The following is a 6,128-nucleotide window of genomic DNA, read 5'->3' on the forward strand; positions in this document are numbered from 1 at the left end:
CATCAATATCTTGTATAACAAACTGGTTGTATCATCTGGGTGGGGAAGGGAGGGGGTAGCCCTGCTTCTAAGTAACTGGAACTGGCTCATCTGGCATGGAAAGCAGAATACATTATGCCTCAAATAAACATGTAGGAAAATGTTGTCAAGAGTCCATGAAAACTGCCAAAGACATTTCTTCTTCACTTAAAAATTATCTTATCAGGTTGGTGACTTCAACCTTGCAAGGGAAGAAGCTATTTTAGACAAATTTATAGCTTTCAATGCTTTTTGCCATATGTGGAACTAATCTGACTCCAAGTTAAGTCTGCAAAACTTTTTTTTTCCTACATAGTTCGTTTAAAAATCTCACCAAAACTTATAGTGCCATATGTCAAAATCAAGTTAAATTAAATACATTAATGCATTGCAATGTGCATATGAAATAGGGAAAGAATAAAAGAAATATGAAGAAAGTTGAGCACTTCACATTGCTCAGCTCCTCTTAGGTAAAGATCTTGACAAGAAGGGCCTGGGAATGAAGGTTCTGATTAGAAATGCCAGGAAAAAGGTGAACAAAATGAATTCCAGTTACTAATTCCCAACAAGAGAGGAAGTAAAATGTTCTAGGATAAAGTCTTAAGTTCTACTCTACAAATTGGAAAACAATTCTGAAATAATAAGCAGTCATATAAGCAGAGAAGGGAAGACACTGCCTGACACAGAGACATAGCCACATCTATCTCTGCTGTCACCAAAAAGCCCCTTGCTTATTAAGAAAGATGGGCTCCTTACAGTATCATTTTTTCATAATATTTTCCATTACTTGCCAAATATATCTGTGAAGAGCAAATCATCATATTGGCTTATATTGTACTTGATAGGAATTAAAATCCCTCCAACTTTAAAGTAAATTTCTATCATGACAAATATCCCCAGTGCTAGACTCTAGCTATGACACCTTCTATTTTATTTCATCCTGTTACCTTGTGCTGAACATTCTAACAGGTAGATCTCCCACCCAGTCACCAAAGATCTAGTACTTAAATGCAAGTCTCACTCCCACTTGTTTGTCACATTTCTTTCATATCTATACCGATGTAATCAAAACATTGACCCAACGAAGATCAAGATTATAGTACATTTATCTGTCACCAAAGCCTTCTGTCTGGATTTGAGTATAGCTTTTCAAATGGTTAACATACAGCCCACATTTTTCCTTTACTTGTCCCAAACATACAAGACTTCATCAAAAGTATATGCAACCTTAAAATCTGTATCTGTAAGAGCTTCCTTAGCCTCCAAGTCTATGACTCTACTAGAAAAAAAAGATTATATCTTTTATCATCTAATTTGCCAGAATCTTTTCCCCTTATTGAAAATCCATATATTTATCCACTCCAAATGAATTCATATAAAATACGTGTATGCTTTTTCTATAGAAAAGTGTTATCATAAGAAGAAATTATGTACAAGCCACCGAACATTAAATATATAGACACATCATCATGGTTTATGGGTACTTATCATGTGCCAGTCTCTGTATAGAGAATATAATATTGGTTTATCCCTTGCCTTTATGTTCAGTCTTTTAGAAGAATCAGTACTACATTCTCCAGATTCTCCTCTATGGCTACAACTCCTCTCCTAGTCTCCTTCCCGAATTTATCTTCCTCCGTCCCCTCCCACCCATCCGCAGTTCCATCTTCTGCTGCACTCCATCTTGGACACCATAGTTCTTCCAAAGCTTTCACCCACTCAGCTACAATAAGCTCATCAATATCAGGTATCACTAGCATCATCCTCTTAACCCACATTTCCAACAGACTGTCTGGTGGAGACTCCCATCTTTCAACAGCTATAAGGATTTTCATTTAATATAATCACACCCAGCCGTCAAGTTCCAGCACTAATCCCCCTGCTACATAGGGACTGACCTGATCTCCACAATCAGAACACTTAAAAATTTTTCCGTGTCTGAGCTTCTACGTAATCTTATATTTCCATTGTAACATTTAACACATAACTCCCTCAAAATCACAATTATGTACATGTCTATAAGCTGCATTAGATAACAGTTGAGAAGAAGGAATGTGAAGAGAGAAGAGCAGCTGAGGTTGCAAGATTTCTTTCATTGGTCCAATTGGACTTCGCAGTATTAGATTCTCCATCTGTAAAATGGAAATAAGATGCCCAGTTTATAGAGTCACTGTGAAGCCAATATGGAAGTAGCTTGCTCACACGAGAGCTCGAAAAGTGGACGCTGCCAGGAGCAGTGTGTTTGCTCTGAATCCTTGAGGGCAGAGACGGTATCTCAACAGCACTCAGCCAGGACTTTGTTAGAACATTACTAACACACACCTGCATAGCTCCTTACTAGGGGTGCAACATATTTCCACGAAAGGAAAACTGAAATGACTTTATTTACTGTTAAGGCATCTTTCCAGAGGGGGATTTTAGAAGTCACTGTTCAAATCTTTTGACTTTTCCTTTTAACTACACCTCTCTGGATCCACCAAAGAGACAATGTAAATAAAATGACACTCCTCTCTGACTACTTACCTACTTCAGTGAAGTCCACTAGCATCTCTGTAGCTCTAGGAGAAACGGGAGAAAATGGTAGCTTCTCAAAATGTATTCACCTCACTACAAGATAGTTATTTAAGGAGTAAACATTTTATATACCAGGGTGCTGGGATTTAATGTCTCTGAGTTCCCACTTATGTTTTTGCTCCTTTGGCATCTTGCAGTATTCAGTGGTGGGTTTTAACTAATTACGTAACACTTTAATCAGACGTTTTCATTAAAGGCTCAGGATGCTCCATTTGCTGACCAATCCTACGTCTTCCTATAACAAGCACTCAACTGAGTTTTTCTCCACTTCTTGGCCTTACGGCAAGAAAAAAAAACATTAAACCAGGAACATAAGTTCTAAACTATAAATGCTTTTGTTTCACCAGATTCAAAAATTCCTATTTTGGAGCACTTCATGCTCTTTTATTTTCTGAGATATAAGAGAGAGATCTAGGAAACCTCAAAAAAATTTTGAACCAGTTTATTGAAGAACAAAGATAGAGCATTTATTAGACTTTAATATTGAAATAAAAAACTGATCACTCACAGTGATGGATGTATTTGTTCACATCAGTATTTTGTTAGAGAATAATAACTTAAAATTGACTGAGACCTCAGTAGTTAGGGGTTGCTAACTAGCAGGCCACAGGCCAGATATGACCCAGATACATTTTTTAATGTGGTCCTTACAGTTTTTAAAATTAAGGATACCTCATATAAAAAATCTGGAAGCTTCTGTTTTCCTTAAAAAACTGTCATGTTTTAGAGCCTGGACAATAACAATCAGCTACAGTGGAGTGGGAGCTGCCTCCTTTACAGTGGTTTGCAAGTTCCAGAGGTCACAGTTCACGCTCCACTCCCTACCCTCTCTCCCACATGTCTTCTCTAGGCCTGCCCCACTCCTTTATATCACTTGCCAGATCCCTACACACATCTGAAACACACGCACAACTTTTTTTAAGGGCAAGGAGACTGGATCTAGAAAGGGCTTCCCCATTCACTAGCTGTGACCTTCAGCAAGGTTTGAGTCTTGGGTTCCTCAGCTTTAAATGGAAGGTAATTTATTGGCCTCAAAGGGTTGTTGTGAGGATTAAAAAAGAAGTATATGAGAAGTGCTTTTTACACTGTAATGTAAAATGTTTGTCGTCATCATTCATCTCCCAGAGCTCTGTGAGTTGCATAAATCCCCTCTATCTACCTCAGTCATTATTTGGCTTACTTACTTGCTCCTCACATTATTTATTACACTTTCTATGACAGAGTTTAAAATCTAAATTAGAAGAATTTGACTTATTTCCCTGTGTCATTTAACAAGAAGTAGAAAAGATGAACAAATTCCAGAGGAAAACAAAATACCAGTGAATACCAGTGGATCTTCACTAGGCCATTTGTTTGTGAGGGAGGCATGAAATTCGCGCAAAATGTAATTACTGGATTGCTGATGCCTTCAAGCACTGTGTTACAAGTTCACCCAATAGACACCTGAGGCCTCAAAACAAAACAAAACTGGTAGCCCAGGTATTAGGGGCTTCTGTGAAAGAGAAGCACTGATCTCTTCCATGGGCCTATCAGTGTTCTAGTAGAGGACCAAGTCCCATCAGAAAAAAACAAAAAACAAAAACAACTGCACTTTCATATAAGCTCTAGTAAGCCATGGCACACATTTTACATCTATCTCTGTACGTGTATAGAGATAAGACAGATCTCAAAAAAAATCAATAAGAGATTTTAAAGAAAACAGAATCTTCTCAGAAATGAGCAGAGGTGCAGAAAACTGCGCTTCAATACTGATGCAGGGGATATAAAAATGCTAGCAAAGATGTATGTCATGAATGCTACCTTCTTACGTTACAAATTCACAAACATGTATTCCTGTTCTGCTCAATTTACAACAGAAGCTCATCCTTGTGTGGGGAACCACAATTAAATCATCTGCTTTTAACTTAAAATAATCACGACTAAGTGAATTGCAAAATAAAACTGGAAATAGAGGGGAAGAAGGGATCTAAACCGGAGTCAGCTTTCTTTATAAGATCACCAAAATGGGAGTAAATTATGATTCAAGACACAATCCGTTGAAAAATTTATCTGACGAATCCTTTTTAAAGCATACCATATAGTGCAATTACGGCTTTTCTTGAAGTTGAATGAAACCTCCACCTGAATACAGATTAACGAATGCCAAATTACCACAAGGTCCTCAGTATATATTTTATTTTAAATATCAAAATAAATAACAGCATCATTTAAGAAACCAGTTCTTTCAATAGATGTCCCAGGGCTGATGTTTAAGCAAGTCTCCTTGGCAACGAAGGAGCACAGTACATATTGGGCTGGGGGGGGGTGGGGCGGGGGAAGGGAAGAAGTGGGGAGCGACTCCAGGGCTGGCAGCATAAGTAACCTGAGTAGTGGCTGCTCCCGTTAGACGACACGGGCAGAGGCTGCATGGGCTGCAAGCCCCTGAAATGTCAACTCCGGGTCTGCCCCCACTGGCGCACCAGCAGCCTCCCACCCTCTTCCTCGGGTCTGCAGAACAGGTTACAAGGAGAGAGACTGGCTTACCCGATGGGGTGAGCGGTCTGCTGGGTTAGGTACCCCAGACGGCAGCGCAGGCACCGGCCTCTCCTTGATGCACAATGGCTCTGCTTCGCCCCACGATGCTGAGATTAAGAGAACCCGCAGTAGCGTCGCTCTGCTGGTTCGGGGATGCAATAGTGAAGACGAGCGTCCCACAGTGTTTGTGTGTGCAAAAGTGTGTGTGTGTGTGCCTGCGTGCATGTGTGTGCGCGCGAGTGCCTGCGCGCTCCCGGACTGTCGCGCGGGGAAACTGCTCCCTAGTAAATAAAAAGCCCTAGCCAGCACTGCAGGTGGCACGTCCCGCTAGCTCCGCCCCAGGCGGTCGCGTCAGACTGGAGACGCACCTTGGCACCCCCGGGGCGGGTTCAGACGCCACAGGGCTCCGCCCCCCTCCCCCCCCACGCCTTCAGCGAGACCGCGCGCTCGCTTCCCCTCCCCCTTCCCTGCGATCCCGCGCATATCCCTTCGCTGCCCCGCGCGCAACGCCGCCGCCAGCCGCCAGCGAGCTCGCTCCCCCGCCGCCCCCCGCCCCCGCCGTCGGCGAGCAGCCAGCGCGCTCTCGCTGGTCCCGGAAGTCCCCTCCTCCACGCCGCCTTCCTCCTCGCTCTCCGGCCCCTGCACCGCCGGCCCATGGGTCACATGCGCAGTCTGTAGCCACCACTAAGGCGACTTGAGACCCGGGAACCCAGCCTGCTTGCCCCCAGACTCTCTTCCCAGGGCTGGCGGGCAACCTGAGCAAACAGACGCCGTGGCCCTAAGTCGGTGTGCCAGGGAGTCCTTCCTCTGCTAACTTGTGAAGTTCAAGTTGCCTCTAGTCCTATGGCCCTACAGTGGCCCTCCTTAGGATAATACACTCTATGGTACTGACCAGAACAAATTCACAGTAACTTTGAGAAATGACAGGGGGACCAACCCCCTAGAGGTGGGCGAAATCCCCAAGCCTAGGAAATGAGAAAGGGTATAATTACTGTGGTTACTGCTAATTCAGCACTAAAACC

At 42.7% G+C, this 6,128-nt stretch overlaps 1 protein-coding gene across 4 annotated transcripts in view; it reads right to left on the minus strand.

Annotated features, from left to right (window-relative positions):
* Positions 1-5,621, minus strand: part of KLHL32 (kelch-like family member 32) — a 230,252-nt gene extending 224,631 nt beyond the window's left edge. For 3 of the 4 annotated variants that reach the window (XM_011955165.1, XM_011955164.1, XM_011955162.1), the window contains exon 1: positions 5,116-5,621. The gene's annotated coding sequence lies outside the window, so the exon portion shown is untranslated. Of the gene's footprint in view, positions 1-4,666; positions 4,714-5,115 lie in introns of all 4 variants that reach the window. The other variant, XM_011955163.1, reaches the window with a different exon arrangement.
* Between the last annotated feature and the right edge of the window lie 507 nt (positions 5,622-6,128).

The sequence above is a fragment of the Colobus angolensis genome, unplaced genomic scaffold, assembly GCF_000951035.1.
Source record: "Colobus angolensis palliatus isolate OR3802 unplaced genomic scaffold, Cang.pa_1.0 Scaffold398, whole genome shotgun sequence".
Lineage (NCBI taxonomy): Eukaryota > Metazoa > Chordata > Mammalia > Primates > Cercopithecidae > Colobus > Colobus angolensis.